The 18,540-nt window shown below is 38.9% G+C and overlaps 1 long non-coding RNA gene across 1 annotated transcript; it reads left to right on the forward strand.

Moving 5' to 3' along the window:
* Positions 1-318: 318 nt before the first annotated feature.
* On the forward strand, positions 319-16,590 carry LOC128197756 (uncharacterized). Its single transcript, XR_008250543.1, has 2 exons — positions 319-858; positions 16,095-16,590. It is a non-coding gene; the product is annotated as an uncharacterized LOC128197756 (long non-coding RNA).
* The last annotated feature ends 1,950 nt before the right edge of the window (positions 16,591-18,540 follow it).

Below are 18,540 nucleotides of genomic sequence, written 5' to 3' on the forward strand. Positions count from 1 at the left end.
CCACTTTGTCAACTTAGTCCACTTCGCAACTTTGTCCATGATGAGTCAATATTTTCTTGATTTCACTTAGCTTATTGTGCTAGATTTAATCAGGGAATTGTACTTAAATGTCCGGTATTTTTCCGTTTTTGCTAATTGTGCTTAAATTGACAAAAAATTCTTATTTTAATTAATTTGAATTATTTGAGCTAATTATTTGCATTATTAATTGTAGGGAAATTGTTGGATAATATTTGGGACATTTGGAGGTGAAAAGAAATGTCACATCAATTATATTTTAAAATAAAATGAAAGAGAGGTGTGGATTTAATTTTTAGAAGTGAATGAAGAAGAGGATGGTTATTGAATGAAGGGAGCCCACGTAAATTTGATGCATCCAGCAAAATTGGGGGTGTGTCCAGCAACACTTGGGCTTCATTCACGCGTCCATGCAAGCTGTCCAGTAGCTGACGCGCCCAACAATATCATCCAGCTTGGAGAGGGGCGCACGTCCAGCAAGCTCGGAAGAAGGGCAACACACGGCCCAGAGAAAACACGTTGTTGGCTGGATTGAGAGGCGCGAACAGCAGATCCAACAGGTGTGTGCTTGGAGAGAATGGGAGGTGCACACGGAAGCACACAGCAGCAAGGAGAAACCGTGTCCAGCGTCCAGCAGCAGCATTCACGCTGATATATTTGGAGGTGTCCAGCCGCTAATGGGGGGATCTTCTTACTTTGGAGAAAGAAAGCACGCATGGAGGGCTACGGGTAGCAGCAGAGAAGCACAGCTAGAAAGCAAGGGTGCCTCGGCCTGGAGCTGAACCAGCCGCCACTCTTCACTTTGCAATTTTCCTTGAACGTTTTATGGAGTTTGGAATGGTATTCACGGTGATGGCATTTGTAATGAAAGTTTTTACGGTATTTGCTGGATAAATGTTAGAAGCATTGCCTTTCTTTTCTTCTAGAAGGGGTGATTAATTTCTTTCTTTCCAATTGTTGCTGCACTACATTTATGCACACACAACGTCTATGCACTTACGTTGATTGATGGGAAGCATTTTCGTTATTCTCTTTTAGTTGGGCATTGGAATTTTAATCAAAAACAAATTGGATGCAGGGATGTTACGGTTGCTGGAATGAAAGTAGTTGTTTTTCTTTTGTTTCTATGAAATGAAGTAGATTAGGTGGGAGTAGGTGTTGTCAAGTCCAAATAGGTTTTCTTTTTCTTTTAGAAACCAAATGGAGATACCTTTTTTCTTCTAAAAAGCATTAGCATTTAGTCCAGCATGTGGGTCCCTTTTCTTGCATTGATTTTGTCTTTTCATTAGTGGTTTTGGAGAAGGAGTGGAGAGGCACGGCTCCCATGGGTGAAAGGTGTGGAGTTTGCTTACGTGGATAGCACAATTCCATTTATTTTTCATTTAGGAAAAAGACAAAAAGTGGTAGGAGTACGGTTGCTAGAAAGCACATGTTTTCTTTGGAGAATGAAGTGGAGATTTATGTTGGAAGGACACGTTGGAAGAGGGAAACGTATCCCATTTTTATTTATTTTTTTTCCTTTGAATGAAACCAAAGCAAACATGTCACGGCTACAAATGATTTTTCTTTTAGAAGCATTTGCAATTTCAATTTCTTTTGATAGATGATTGGGTCACGTTAGAGAAGTTTTATTTTCTGTTATTTCTTTTGCCTTAAAATATTTTATATTATATGTTGAATTGATTTTCTTCTTTTATTTGGTGAATGTGTAGGATAGATGACAATATTGTGCATTTAATGTTTTAGTGTAACCGTTGTATTTTTATAACTTGAACTGTGTTTGGATATTTATCTGTTGTAGTTTCCATTTTAATGCTTTCATTTGTATTCTGTTTTATTTAATTTCCAGTTTAATTTAATTGCATCCAAAAACACCATCAAAACCCCCCCACTACGTGTTTGACCGGAGACTCGAACCACATTTGGTCCTTGAGAGACGACCTAGGAGTCACTTCCTAGCACTATACTGCATTCTTTAATGCACAACAAATTTGATGGGCCGCGACAGCCCGCATCAGTCCACTTCGTCCACTTCTTCTTCTTTTTATTCTTCTTTTTCTTTTCTTCTTCTTCTTCTTTTTCTTCTTCTTCTTTTTCTTCTTCTTCTTCTTCTTCTGCTTCTTCTGCTTCTTCTTCTTCTTCTGCTTCTGCTTTTCCTTCTTCTCCTTCATGTCCTTTGTCCACTTCGTCCACTTTTTCAACTTAGTCCACTTCACAACTTTGTCCACTTCTTCTTCTTCTTCTTCTTCTTCTTCTTCTTCTTCTTCTTTTGCTTTTCCTTCTTCTCCTTCGTTTCCTTCGTCCACTTCGTCCACTTTATCAACTTAGTCCACTTCGCAACTTTTTCCACTTATTCTTCTTCTTCTTCTTCTTTTTCTTCTTCTTCTTCTTTTTCTTCTTCTTCTTCTTCTTCTTCTTTTTCTTCTTCTTCTTCTTCTTCTTCTTCTTTTTCTTCTTCTTCTTCTTCCACTACAAAAAAGAAGGGCATTACCGAAGGCTAGAAGCCCTCGGAAACAGCCGGTAACCGTGGCTACAAGGTAATCACAGACGACTTATCGACGGCCAAAGAGCCCTCGGTAAATCACTTGTCGCTAAGATTTACGGAGGGCTTCCGCCCTTCAGTAATTTCCGAAGGGCACAAGCCTTCAGTAATTACCGAAGGGCGGAAGCCTTCAGTAATTACCTAACGTGGCATAATTGTATTTCTTATGAAACCAAACAAACCTGTATAAATTGTTCACAACACAAACAGACCTGCATAACATTTTCGAACAACATACAAACCTGCATAATGTGCATCTCAATGATGCAATCATTGATCAGAATGACAATATAACATCTGAATCATCCAATCATCCATAGAACATGTATTTATAAATAAAACATAAGATAATGTAACATAATGATGTTCTAACATCGAAATCATCCAATTGATATAACATCCAAATGATATATCTAAACTCCAAATGTTTCTATAACAACTGAAAACAAAATAAAACTAATAATGTACATAGTTATCATCATAATGATCTTCATCGTCATGCTCCTCTGTAGATGGTTGGACTAGTGTGGGTTGGACTGATGTCGGGTGGACTAATGAGGGTTAGACTGATGTGGGCTGTTGAGGGATAGCGGGTGACGGGGAGGGTCGTGGCTGGGTCGGAGCGATATTGACAACACTTTGATTGCAAGCCAAAAGCCTACGAATCAAGTTTAAAATTATAAAAGTAGATAGCATAAGAAAATACCTATTTAGGAAACTTGTATAGCTCTTGAGTGATGCGAAACATGATGGTTTATTTTAGAGAGAAAGTCCCCGATTGAAGGGGTACGTACAAGATAGGATTATAAAGGGTTTGGATTACGATAGATGGTGTATGGTGAAAGTAGAAAAAGGTAAAGTTGTGAGATCTGCTTGCACATTTGAAACTGTTCAAATAGGGAAACTCGACTTCGATGCATAGTGCCAAATCTAAAGAACCTAATGGTTACAATGATTATGAGTTTGTTATTTGCTTTAATAGTGACTGATGAAATTGTGTTTCTTACTAATGTAAATTATTTTACTTGCATGCTAGGAGGTTAAACAATAACATCCTTACAGGATCTTGTCCTTAGTCTCTTAGCAACATCGAAGGTCAAAACCTTGTGTAAGTCTTTATCACCTTATTGCACCATTAATTTTCCTTTTTGCTTAATCATATTTCAGTTTTAGCTTACAGAACCAAGGGCACATTAAAACCTTTGATTTCTATGTAAAAGACTATTATGTTAAATCTTATGACTTGAATATGTACAGGGACCTCTGTTACAACAATCTGAGTGGTTCCTTGCCTAGAATCTTGGGAAGAACTAACTAGATATTTAATTACAAGATTTGGGGGAAACATAGGTGTACGTTGAGAAACTGGCAGCATTAAGGCAGAAAGGGAATGTGGAGGAATATATTTAGGATTTTAAAAGATTAATAAACAAGCATCTGGGTTGATAGAGGAAGACCTATTGGGCTATTTCTTTGTTAGACTGCAGGGAGATATAAGGAGCCAGATTAGGCCCCCAACCCCAAAGATTTGTTGAAATGGATATTGCCAGGGACGTTAAGGAGGTCACCAAAGATTCTGGCATCAATAGGGGGCAGCCAGCTGGAGCAGCCAATCAATTGGAAGGTATCAAGGAGGTTATGATGTTATTTTGGGCACATAAGTGTTCATAGGAACTAAAAGCGAACAGAGTACGAGGAGTAACCTTAACACAGCAAGAAAGGAAGGAACTAGTACCACAAGAGGTTCCAAGATGGGCAGTAACAATGGAAGTAATATCAGATATAGGGGGTTAAGACTACGTTAACTGCTAGCAAAATCCTATAACTATTATTAAAGAGAAAAGAAAAGAAAGAGCTTATCAGCAGAATTGTAACAACTGTGATAATACTGGTGAGAGACATAAGTATAATAATCAAAATAATCTTCATATAGGGAGCGGTAATCATCCATAGTCTCCTCCTTCTGTGGTCTTAGTTCATCATGCTAAAAGTTCCAACTTATTAACAACAAAAATATTTGTATTTATGTCCTCCAAAAACAATGCACAAAAAGTTTGTTCTATAGCAGCTAATGACCATCGACAATATGAAATCAAATGCATAAAAAATAAGATACAGATTACAAATATATAATTATTTATACATGTCAACACACACACACCTTTAGAATCACAGAAATAATAGAAAGATCAAATTACAGAACAAAATTTGGATATCACTTGTGCTTTGGTTCATAAAGGATGAGGAAAACTCTAATGGCAATAAAGGAGGGCAATAAAAACAGAAAACCTTTTGATGGAGAGTAACCCTTCCTAAGCTTCATTTCATTTCCAGTAAAACTAACAAAACCACGACCCAATGAATAAATAAACAGGAAAGGAGCGAAGCTTGCTTACTTGTTAGAGTAAAGGCAAAGGGATTTTTCAGCTGGTGCGCTAATAGGCACTTCTCTTTTCCTTTATTGTCTCGTGGTTATTTTCTTTTACTACTTCGACTCCTCCCAGGTGTCGTCTTTTGATATGAAAAAAGGGCAGCAAGCCATCAACCTATTAAAGAAACTGATATCAAATGATTAAATACCCATCAAGCAAACACATAACTTACCTCGCACTACAGAACACCCAATTTGATGGAAGCCCCTGCACACCGCGAGCTCTCAACACAAGCCTCATGCGCACAACCACGAACCACCACTCCTATGGCGCCAAAGCGTAATGATGACGAATCACCACCCTTGTGGCTACCCCACCCACAACACCCACAACGGCACGAAGAACCTCGATGAGACCGAACAGAACGGACAAGCGCACTATGCCACCAGACAAACAGAGGTAGATGAGAGAGGTAGACGAGAGAATGGAAGCACAAACGAAAAGGAAGCCAAAGGTTGACGAGAGAGGTAGACGGGAGAATGGAAGCACGAAGTAAAAGGATGGCAGACGCAGACGAGAGAGGTAGGGTAGTGAGGGTTTTCACAATTTTAGGAAATTGGGGACGACCTCGACGAATAGACCCAATTACTTACTTTAATGGGTCGAGCCTATTACCGAAGGCCACACATCCCTCGTTATTCTCTTCCTGACCTTCAGTAGTTTAATTTCTCTAAGCCCGTTGGTACTTCTCTTTATGACCGTCGGCATCTCACTTTTACAGACGGCCTCAAGGCCTTCGGTATTATGCCGCCGATAATTAGCCGATTTCTTGTATTGTTCTGGTTCTCCTTCTTCTCCTTCGTCTCCTTCGTCCACTTCGTCCACTTAGTCCACTTCCTCAACTTTAGTCCACTTCTTCAACTTAGTCCACTTCGTCCACTTCGTCAACTTCGTCCACTTCCTTCACTTCTTCCACTTCGTTCACTTCGTCCACTTCGTCAACTTCGCCAACTTCGTCAACTGCGTCCACTTCGCTCACTTCCTCGAGTTCCTCCAGTTCCTCCAGTTCCTCCACTTCCTCCACTTTTTCCACTTCGTCCACTTTGTCTTAGGACAAACACGTAGTGGGGGATTTTTTGAAAATATTTTTGCAAGGAAAATAAATGGAACTTAAAGCACGAAATTAAACATAAAACTGAAAGCATTAAAATAAATGTGCAAAACAGTAAAGCTAAACGGCGTTCTTCACAGAGCCGGACGGTCCTATTCACAAGGCTGAACGGTTCTAACAACAAGCGTGGCAGAGACCGAACGACTATGTTCCAAGGCCGAACTGCTTGACAAGGAGACCGAACGATTCTACAGAAGAGACCGAACGGTCTCTAAAGGAAATGGAAATGAAGCAGTAGAAACCAAAAACCGAACGGTAAATGAACAATACAAGAAAGTCGGAACGGTGTTAGGTGACTGAACGGTATGAAGACAACAGGTTAACAGGAAACAGAAGACAAGACGAACAGTATGTAACAGTGACACACGTTAGAGACTGAACGGTATCAATAAAAAACCGAACGGTGTGTAGTAAAAGCAGAACAGTGAAGGTGCAGAATGTAAAACGCAGTGCAGCGAAAACGAAACTCAAACGCAAATTAGAAAATGAAATCAAATGGATTCAAAAGCTGAAAGCGTAAATAATAAGCATAAACTAAATGGTTCAAAATCTGAATGTCAAAGAGGAATTGGAAACGAAGTGCAACCGTGAAAGTGAACAGTAAAACACGAAACCAGAAATGCAGCACAGCAGGATGATGAACAGTGAAAATTGCAATAGTGAAGAAGATTCAATACATGGAAATGCAAAAGAAAATAAAACCTAAACCTCCCCAAAGGGGGAGGAGGAAGAGAATGCTCCCTAGAACAGGTACGTAGTGGTGGCTCGGACACCTCCGTAAAGTGAAGGTGATTTTGGGGTATATAGACCCCAAAAGACAAAACTGCCCTCCTAATGGGCTTGTCCTACAAAAAAGACCTAAAATTTACATTCTAACACTGACGTGGCCACCCTCTTGAAGTCCCAGAATGTGCTTCCAACACTGTTGCTAAGTTTCTATAGATATTGCATCTGACCGTTCGGTCCTTAATGCTCTACAGCTAGCTTGTGACCGCTCGGTTCAACAATGTTCGGCCATTAAGTGTAAGCTTTCACAGACCGTTCGGTATATGCGTCCACATATCGTTCGGTTATGTGATGCTCACCCATTCTATTCAACAATTGAGCTGGGTTTCCACAAACCGTTTGACCAATCCTTCAACAGACCGTTCGGTTGAGTAGTGCTCGGTCATTCATTGTAGGTTTGTGAACTGATTGGTGCAGACCTCATCAGACCGTTCGGTCAAGCCTTCAAAAGACCGTTCGTTCAAGGTTTCAGTAGACCATATGGTTCAGGTATTCAGTAGACCGTACGACCACACGACTATAGTTGATTGTCATTCGGTCATGTCTTTCACAGACCGTTCGGTTCTATGATGCTCGGCAATTCTGTTCAACAATGCTCAGCTGGTAGCTAACAGTTCGGTGGTGGCTTCCAACAAGGCTCTCAACTCGTTTGGTGCAGACTTTGACAGATCGTTCGGTCTAGACTATGGTCAGACCGTTCGGTCATACAGACCCTAACCGTTCGGTTCTGGCATTACGTTAAAACCTTTTCTCAACTTTTCAAAAGTGATTGTTCTGCAATTTATAATTGAAATAATTAAGCTCAAATAATTCAAATTAATTAAATTAAGAATTATTCTTGAAACTAAGCCCAAATAGTGAAAATGAGATAAAAATGGAGAATTAAACACAATTCACTAACAAAATATGGTGCGGAAAGCTAAGTGTATAATGAAGAATTGTGACTCATCAGTCTCCTTCTTCTTCTTCTTCTTCTTCGTCTTCTTCGTCTTCGTCTTCTTTGTCTTCTTCTACTTCCCCATCTTCTCCTTCGTCTCCTAAATCCACTTCGTCAACTTAGTCCACTTCGTCAACTTCGTCCACTTCATCCAGTTCGTCAACTTATTCCACTTCGTCAACTTAAACCAATTCGTCAACTTTGTCCACTTCTTGACTTCTTCTTCTTCTTCTTCTTCTTCTTCATCTTCTTCTTGTTCTTGTTCTTCTTGTTCTTCTTCTTCTTCTACTTCTCCGTCTTCTCCTTCGTCACCTTCGTCCACCTCGTCCACTTCGTCCATTTAGTCCACTTCATCGACTTAGTCCACTTCGTCAACTTAGTCCACTTCGTCCACTTTATCCACTTAGTCCATTTCTTCCACTTCATCCACTTCGTCCACTTACTCCACTTCCTCCATTTCCTCCACATCGTCCACTTCTTCCACTTCTTCCACTTTGTCCACTTCGTCCAGTTCGTCCTTTTCGTCCACTTCGTCCACTTCGTCAACTTCGCCAACTTCGTCAACTTCGTCCACTATGTCCACTTCGTTCACTTCAACAAGTTTCTCGATTTCCACCACTTCGTCCACTTTGTCAACTTCGTCCACTTCGTCCACTTCTACTACTTCCTCCACTACCTCTACTTCCTCCACTTCCATGACTCCCTCCGCTTCCTCCACTTCGTCCACTTCGTCAACTTCGTCCACTTCGTCAACTTATTGCACTTCATCAACTTAGTCCACTTTGTCTACTTCTTCCACTTCGTCAACGTATTTCACTTTGTTAACTTAGTCCACTTCATCAACTTTGTCCACTTCGTCCAGTTCGTCAACTTCGCCAACTTCGTCAACCTCGTCCACTTCGTTCACTTCGTCCACTTCGCTCACTTCCTCGAGTTCCTCCACTTCGTCCACTTAGTCAACTTCGTCCATTTCGTCAACTTCTACAACTTCCTCCACTTCCTTGACTCCCTCCACTTCCTCCACTTCGTCCACTTTGTCCAATTCGTCAACTTATTCCACTTCGTCAACTTAGTCCACTTCGTCAACTTTGTCCACTTCCTCCACTTCTTCTTCTTTTTCTTCTTCTTTTTCTTCTTCTTCTTCTTTTGATTCCCTTTGTTCCCCTTCGTCTCCTTCGTCCAATTCCTCTACTTCATCCACTTCGTCCACTTTGTCAACTTAGTCCACTTTGTCAACTTGGTCCACTTCCTCAACTTTGTCCACTTCGTCCACTTCCTCAACTTCGTCAACTTCCTCAACTTCGTCCACTACGTCCACTTCGTCCACTTAGTCAACTTCATCCATTTCGTCCACTTCTACCACTTCCTCCACTTCCTTGACTCCCACCACTTCCTCCACTTCCTCCACTTCGTCCACTTCGTCCAGTTCGTCAACTTATTCCACTTCGTCAACTTAGTCCAGTTCGTCAACTTCGTCCACGACGTCCACTTCGTCCACTTGTTGTTGTTCTTCTTCTTCTTATTTTGCTTCCCCTTCTTCTCCTTCATCAACTTTGTCCACTTTGTCCACTTCATCCACTTCTTGCACTTCTTCTTCTTCTTCTTCTTCTTCTTCATCATCTTCTTCTGCTTGCCCTTCTTCTCCTTCGTCTCCTAACTCCACTTCGTCCACTTCGTCAACTTCCTCCACATCGTCCACTTCATCAACTTATTCAACTTCGTCAACTTAGTCCACTTCGTCAACTTCCTCCACTTCTTCTTCTTTTTCTTCTTCTTCTTCTTTTGATTCCCTTTGTTCCCCTACGTCTCCTTCGTCCAATTCCTCTACTTTATCCACTTCGTCCACTTCGTCAACTTAGTCCACTTTGTCAACTTGGTCCACTTCGTCAACTTAGTCCACTTCCTCCACTTCGTCAACTTCGCTAACTTCCTCAACTTCGTCCACTACGTCCACTTCGTCCACTTAGTCAACTTCATCCATTTTGTCCACTTCTACCACTTCCTCCACTTCCTTGACTCCCTCCACTTCCTCCACTTCCACCACTTCGTCCACTTCGTCTAGTTCGTCAACTTATTCCACTTCGTCAACTTAGTCCAGTTCGTCAACTTCGTCCACGACATCCATGACGTCCACTTCGTCCACTTGTTCTTCTTCTTCTTCTTCTTCTTCTTATTTTGCTTCTTCTTCTTCTTCTTAATTTGCTTCCCCTTCTTCTCCTTCGTCAACTTTGTCCACTTCGTCCACGACATCCACTTCGTCCACTTCTTCTTGTTCTTCTTGTTCTTCTTCTTATTTTGCTTCCTGTTCTTCTCCTTCGTCTCTTTCCTCCTGATGAAGTTGCTCCAGCAGAGTTGTGGTTTGAAGGCAGTAGAAGGATGAATGTAATCATGAGCAGAGTTGCATCTAGATCACGAGATGCAGTGGCAGCGGAAAGAAGTGAGGTTTAACAACAGTGGCAGTGTGAATTTAGTGGCTGCAGAGATGGAGGAAGAGCTCTATGGTGAGTGGATTCTCTAACTCAGAAGGCCTTCACTGGAAGGAAGCTAGAAGGAGAAGGAAAGCTCAATAATAGGTGACTTTTGGAAGAGTTCTGGTTGCTGGAAAAATGCATCAGCAGAATAAAACTCAATATATTCAAAAGTGAGCTACAAGCTTTGCCTATGAGATTTTATAGATCAATCTCAAAGCTTAAGCAAGCCTTTTACACGTTTTTAGATCTGAAATGCTAACCATGTGCTAAATGTGTGGCTTCTAGAAAGCCTTATGAAACACGTGACAAATGAATTTTACATGTGGAGAAACAATTACTAATGCCACCCCATAGAAGGATAAGCACACCCCTTCTTGTGTGGAAATGTCCATTTTACCCTTCTCCATGTTTTGGCAAATTTGTAACATCTTCTTGTTCTCCAATTTTCCATCCAAAAATAGCAAATAGTATTTGACCTTGGGGAGAATACTCATCTTGGAGCTTTTTGGCCATCCCTCTTGTGATGGGTCCTATGGTGCTAGGCCTTCTTGTATCATCCCCTCCCTCTTGGAAAGGATTTGTCCTCAAATCTGAAGACTTATTTTTGTTAGCTTCATAAGGGTTCCTCCTGGATCAAATATCCATCTGCAATAAGCATCAAACATATCTCTAATTAGTTTTCTTTGACCCAATAAGATATATAAAAGACTATGTGTAGAAGAAGGTTTCCTAATTTTGAAATTTTTAATGTTAATATAACAAAGAAACCTTTCTTCATTTGAAGTTTTATTTGTATCTTGAGTTATTGGTAACCATAAAGGTAACCATAACCCAAGTTGTGACTTTGCATGTGTTGATAGTGATAACATTTTTAAAGATGGAGTGGCAAAGTCTTTGAAAGAAAAGTGAAATTTGGAAAATTCAAATATAAATGGAGAAAAGTGAAAGGATAGAAAACCTCCCCTTAAGAATCTAGCTTCTAGAGTAGGAGGAGATGTGGCCTTTAGTTGCTTTTTCTTTTCTTCCATTTCTCTTCTCTCAACTTCTTCCTTTTCTCTTCTTTGTGCTTCTTTTCTCTCTTTCTCTCTTTTTTCCTCTTCTTCTCTTCTTTCTCTTTCTTCCTCGTCTCTTCTCTCTCTTTCTTCCTCTTTTCTTCTCTCTTGCTCTCTTCTTTTCTCTTCTTCTCTTCTCTCTCTTCTCTCTCTTTCTTCCTCTTCTCTTCTTTCTTTTTCTCTTCTCTCTCTTACTTCTTGTTTTTGTTTCTCTCTTTTTAATCTCTCAATTCTAAATTTGCTTGTCTCTTCCCATAGCCTCTTAAGTTTTTCTAGAAACTCACTTTCCCTACGAGAGTACCCACTTATATTTTGAATGAATGACTTACCTTTTCTAATAAGCTCTCTCATAAGTTCTAAGTTCCTTTCAATTTCTCGAGGCACAAACTTTCTTCTCATACAAGCTTTCAATTCATTCCAATCATGGATGGGAAATTTTCTACCTATCTTAACATGATATTGTCTATCATCCCACCACTCTCTTGCATGCTTTTCAAAACTAGAAATGTAGAGACTAAGAATATAAGATTCATTGTCTCTAGAATAGAAGGATTCAGATTTACTTTTTCTAACCATGAATGAATGCATGTCATCAATTTCCTTTTCCCAAGCTAGGTATGTTAATGCACCAATGTCATCACCAAAGAATGGAATACTTTCACTAGCTTGTTTATACAAATCATCTTCAATCCTATCAAATTCATAAAATGAACAAGACTTCCTTCTAGCTTTATCATGTGCTCTTTTGATGTCTTTGTAACTAAGTTGCTTATCAACATTAAAATTCCTAGAAGACCTATATGGATAACAAGACATCTTTGTTTCTAAAAGTTTTTCTAGTGTAAAAGATATACAAGATTCACACTTAGACAAGTCCCAGGTAAGAGAGGTGAGTCGTAAAGACTGCTTAAGTACCAAGTCTTGCCTTGCCAGAAATGTCTTAGGTTACTACTAGTTACCCTTTAAACTAAAATCACTTTTAAAATCAAAGGACACAACTCACAAACAATCACAACAATTAAACACTAAAACACGACTCTTTGGACTCTAATGTGACAAGGCTTAGAGTTTAATCCCTTTTAGCCTAAATCTCCCTAAATCGTGGAACAATTAAACCAAAAAGAAATGAAAACTATTCCTATGGTGATAGCTCCTAAGTGAGGCTTGAAACTTTGGATCCAAGACACACTCACTATCTACCAATTTTAAAATGACAATTAAAAACAAAGTTTGCAAGTGATGGAAGAACACTTGTGAATTCTTCCAACTCACTTACTTAATGGCCAATTACAAGTATTTTGCAAAACAATAGAGATGAAACAACAAGAGAATAGTAAGTAAAAGTGGTATGCAGCTCTGGCTTCTCTTAAAGGAAGTGAATTTGGTTGATTCACACTAATCTCACAGCTGCCAAGTGGAATATGCTACTGTTACAGCAACTAGATTTTCTGCAGACCAGTGAAAACGTGATTCTGCTGCACCAAAAATCAGCCCCAAATGTTGATCTTTCCTTGCTCCAATCCACTCCCTAAGATGCTACCAGTGTTGTAGGACCACCTGAGATAATTTTGCACCCAACAAAGAGCTCATAGAGACCACCAATAATCAATTATTAAGCCAGAAAATCAACACTGCTGCTGCCAGAAACTGTTAAACTAGAATGCACAACTGTAGTTTTATCAAACAGCTTATGTGCAGGATTTTCAAACAACTTAAATCAATCAATTAATCGGTTTCCAATGACTGGTGGCACTCAAAATGAACTTAGGAAAGGCTCTAGAGTAGATTTGAAAAGCAAGAAACAAAGATAAGTTGCAGCTTTGATCAATTTCGAAATCAAATGTAAAACTAGGCAAAGTGTTTGATAAAATGCCTAGAAGAAAGCTGAAAAAATTGTGCATCAGATTTTTAAATTTTGCTTGGCACTGGTTCACACAGCTTTTTACAATGCAGTTTATGGTAAGATTTGAATTGTGCACTTCTTTTAATTCAATTGAACCAAGCTTCTGCTACCAATCTAACACTGAATCTGATGCATTATTCATACCAAACTCTGAATTTCGAAATCTGCAACTTATATCAGAAAAAATGTTGAAAATTTGGTGGTTTGAATGGCAATTTTTCACAAACACGTTTGCACACTTAATTTTATGATTTGAGCAACTTTGTTTAACCAAATGTGACTTGTTCAAACTGCCAGCAGAGGCTAAAAACTTGGAATTCCGATTTTCACTACTTCAGTTGCTATTTAACACCAAAATTAAACCAAATCACCAACCAACTTCAGCAGAGGATTCAAACGAAACTATAAACAACTTTTATGACTCCAAGACAACAAATTAAACTTGAAAAAAGACTCTAGAAATTCATTAAGAGATGTCCAGAAGTGAGTTCTAATCTGGACAGATTCAAAAAACAGGAAAAAGACTCAATCAAAGTGTCTGCAGCTCGGTCCAACTGCTCTAGCAATGAATTCTGGATTTTGCTGACTGATGCAACCAGTTTTTATTGTCTTAGACAATACAATATTCATATTGTATGCACACAACGCAGTCCAAGAATTCAAACACAACCAGAAAGCAAATTTCCACACGGTGTAGTTCAGAAAATACATTTCAAATCAGATTCAAACCAGATTTAAATTCTGCATTAACGGGAACTGCACTGTGATGGAATTCAAGATGCACAAGCTCATTCATCATTGCTCATCTCATGTGCTTCTATTGAAAATCCAATCAACACAGCAGATTTATCCCAAACCAGTTTCAACTCAGAAATTTGACAAAATAAACCACAACACAGTACTAGACATGACAGAATTGGATTTCCAAATTAAAAGACTCAAAGCAATGGAATGAACCGATTAAAATGATTAACAATAAAGCAATTAAAAGCTGGAACAAAGAAATCCAACATTGGAATCTACTGGAATTAAAATTTCAATGAAACAATGTGCACAGAATGAAGACACGAAGGGAATGTTGATGACAGTATATATGGAATGGAAAGAACACTTAGCTGTAGCGTGATGCAGAACCTAGGCTCTGAATACCACTTGATGAAGTTGCTCCAGCAGAGTTGTGGTTTGAAGGCAGTAGAAGGATGAATGTAATCATGAGCAGAGTTGCATCTAGATCACGAGATGCAGTGGCAGCGGAAAGAAGTGAGGTTTAACAACAGTGGCAGTGTGAATTTAGTGGCTGCAGAGATGGAGGAAGAGCTCTATGGTGAGTGGATTCTCTAACTCAGAAGGCCTTCACTGGAAGGAAGCTAGAAGGAGAAGGAAAGCTCAATAATAGGTGACTTTTGGAAGAGTTCTGGTTGCTGGAAAAATGCATCAGCAGAATAAAACTCAATATATTCAAAAGTGAGCTACAAGCTTTGCCTATGAGATTTTATAGATCAATCTCAAAGCTTAAGCAAGCCTTTTACACGTTTTTAGATCTGAAATGCTAACCATGTGCTAAATGTGTGGCTTCTAGAAAGCCTTATGAAACACGTGACAAATGAATTTTACATGTGGAGAAACAATTACTAATGCCACCCCATAGAAGGATAAGCACACCCCTTCTTGTGTGGAAATGTCCATTTTACCCTTCTCCATGTTTTGGCAAATTTGTAACATCTTCTTGTTCTCCAATTTTCCATCCAAAAATAGCAAATAGTATTTGACCTTGGGGAGAATACTCATCTTGGAGCTTTTTGGCCATCCCTCTTGTGATGGGTCCTATGGTGCTAGGCCTTCTTGTATCACCTCCACTTCGTCCACTTCGTCTACTTTATTCACTTCGTCAACTTTGTCCACTTCGTCCACTTCTTGCACTTCTTCTTCTTTTTCTTCTTCTTCTTCTTCTACTTCATCTTATTCTGCTTGCCCTTCTTCTCCTTCGTCTCCTAACTCCACTTCGTGCACTTCGTCAACTTCCTCCACTTCGTCCACTTCATCAACTTATTCAACTTCGTCAACTTAGTCCACTTCGTTAACTTCGTCCACTTCTTCTTCTTCTTCTTCTTCTTCTTCTTCTTTTTCTTCTTCTTTTTCTTCTTCTTCTTCTTCTTCTGCTGCTTCTGCTTCTCCTTCTTCTCCTTCGTTTCCTTCGTCCACTTCGTCCAATTTGTCAATTTACTCCACTTCGCAACTTTGTCCACTTCGTCAACTTCGACCACTTCTTCTTCTTCTTCTTCTTCTTCTTCCTCATCATCATCTTCTTCTGCTTCCCCTTCTTCTCCTTCGTCTCCTAACTCCACTTTGTCCACTTCGTCAACTTAGTCCACTTTGTCATTTTTGTCAACTTATTCCACTTCGTCAACTTAGTCCATTTCGTCAACGTCGTCCACTTCGTCAACGTCGTCCACTTCGTCTACTTCGTCAACTTCGTCCACTTCTTGCACTTCTTCTTCTTCTTCTTCTTCTTCTTCTTCTTCTTCTTCTTCTCCTTCTTCTCCTTCTTCTCCTTCGTCACCTTCGTCCACTTCGTCAACTTAGTCCACTTCATCAACTTAGTCCACTTCGTCAACTCAGTCTACTTGGTCCACTTTATCCACTTCAACCATTTCTTCCACTTCATCCACTTCGTCCACTTACTCCATGATAACAGTTGAAAAACTGTTATTTTCATGCTTAATATTGATACTAAAAGCAACCTTTAGACTTAAAAACTAGCTTGAAATCATGCAGTTTATCTATATTTTCATAAATAAGAGAGCTGGACAGGTTTATGCTTGATTTAAGTGTTTTTGTGCAGGTTTTAAGGTGAATTTAGTGAAAAGAGTGAAGAAGGAGAGAAGTGACATTAGAAAAGACAAGAAAGAGTGCAAAAAGAGAAGACAAAGGCACCGCTCAGCGGCATTTTACCGCTGAGCGGCACTCAGGAGGTTGCGGGAGTCACGTTGAGGGGCAAACTGGCCGCTGAGGGGAAGAAAAAGACGCGCAATCGCCGCTGAGCGGCACTTTTTGGGCTTGGGCTTTTGTAATCTTTTGTAACTCTAGAATAGTATATAAGGACTTGCACGTCCTAGGGTTAGAGATCTTTGGCAGAACGAAGGCAAACACTCTCTCTTCCACCCCTTTGAAGGAGGATCTTGGATGCTCAGGCTACCTCTTCACCTTTTTAGGGTTTATTCTTTCATACTTTCATTGTAATTCATCTAGGTTCACCATGAATATGGTGAACTAAACCTTGTATGTTTGTTGGGGAATCAATGTAATCTCTTGAAGCTCTCATATATGGAATTTATGCTTGCATCTTAATCTAAGACTTATGCTTTCTTTCATCATTAGTTAGGGTTTTTCCTCTTTGCTTAATGCTTGCATTGTTTAACTCATTCTAGTGCATGATTATTGGTTTTGTCGATACGGACACGTACGGGGAAGTCTAGATCCGGGGAATTTCTCCCAATATTATATTGGTTGTCGTTAAGCTCCTGCGCTTATGAACTAATCATTAGGAATGCTAGGAATTGTATGAACTATTTGATTAGGGAGAAGCCATCTAGAATGGTACTTTAGAGAGTGGCATTAACAATGATGAGTTGAATGTTGAATTCCTAAAATGTATGAGAGTGGATGAGATGAAATTGACCCCCAACAACATATTCATTCATATAATCCATTGAAAGTGTTTATCTTTTGTCTTTGCCATTGATCAAACTCCATGCATACATGTTTAGTTTTTCGTCTTGCATAATATAATCCAATTATTTCGTCCTTAAGTCTTAGCTAATCAACAAACCACACAACTAAACTAGGCCGTGAGTCCTTTGGGAAGAACGATACTTGGTCTTACCAAGTTTATTACTTGAACGATTCGGTCATACTTGCCGATTGTGAAACAAGTTTGTGACATCATATTTTGGTGCTTACAAATTTGTCCATCAAGTTTTTGGCGCCGTTGCCGGGGACTCGTGGTTTAACTAGTTAATTTGTTTGATTATTGATTATCTTTGACTTGTTTTTGAATTTTTAATTTAAATTTCGAATTTTTTTTTTATTTTTTTTATTTTATTTTTCTGTTTTTATTTTATTTTATTTTATTTTTATTTTTTCTGTTTTTTTTTATTTTATTTTATTTTATTTTTCTGTTTTTATTTTATTTTATTTTTCTGTTTTTATTTTATTTTATTTCCTATCTTCTTATCTTTTCAATTATATCCTTTGATTTGTTTTTATCTATCTTCTCTATCTTTTTGTGCTAACAAATATTTTCTAGAGTTTTGTGCCTAATGTTTGCAGGATGCAATTCAAACAAGAATTTAATAGGTACTCAATTCTACTAAGGTAATTTCAATCACTGGTGGGATCTCACTCAAGCATGGATAATGATCAATTTTGGCAAGCTGTCGAACAATTTAAGAATCTACCACCACAACAAAGGCATAAAAAACCATCTCTATCGGGAAGAAGGATAACATTGGAGGAGGCAGTTCAACAGTACATACAGATACCTGATTGTCATCACAAAACCACTCAAGCTGCCGAAGAATTTGATAGGCCGCCACCACAACAATGGCAGCAACAACCTTCTCCATCAGTAAATTTGGATGACACCCAACAATTTTTGAAAAATTTGGAGATGCACCTTCGTTTCATTAGTCAAAAATTGAATGTTAAGGTTAATACTGAAGTTAACCTTAAGGAGGAAGGTCAAGCCATTGTCACTGAAAGTGACAAGATTTTTGCTGAGAAAAAAATAGAGAGAGATGAGGAAAAGATTGAGAGAGAAGAGAGGAAGAAAATTTGTGTGAAAATAAAGAAGTTAAGAAGAAAAAGAGAAGGGAAGAAAAAAATAAGAGAAAAGAAAAAGAGAAAATTTGGGGAGAGGAAGCATAAGAAAAAGAAGATGAGAGGAAAGAAGAAGGAATCATATGAAAAATCCCATCCTCATCTAAAGAAGAATCATAGGAAGGAAAAGAAATTTAAGTGCTTTATGGAAATCTTCAAGAAATTGGAGATTAAAGTTCCTATGATTGAGACACTGCAACAGGTTCCTGGTTTGATCAAATTTCTGAAGAAGTTCAGTAGAAAGAAGAAAAAGAAGAAGGAACTTGAGCTTACTGGGTCAAGCTAATGACGTTAAAAGAGCGCTTGCTGGGAGGCAACCCAGTGGATTTACAAACTTTTGATTTGTTTTATTTTGGTTGTGTAACTTTTAATCTGTGAACATTATTCTGGACATTATTTTGTTGAATTTA

This window comes from Vigna angularis, chromosome 7 (genome assembly GCF_016808095.1).
Source record: "Vigna angularis cultivar LongXiaoDou No.4 chromosome 7, ASM1680809v1, whole genome shotgun sequence".
Classification (NCBI taxonomy): domain Eukaryota; kingdom Viridiplantae; phylum Streptophyta; class Magnoliopsida; order Fabales; family Fabaceae; genus Vigna; species Vigna angularis.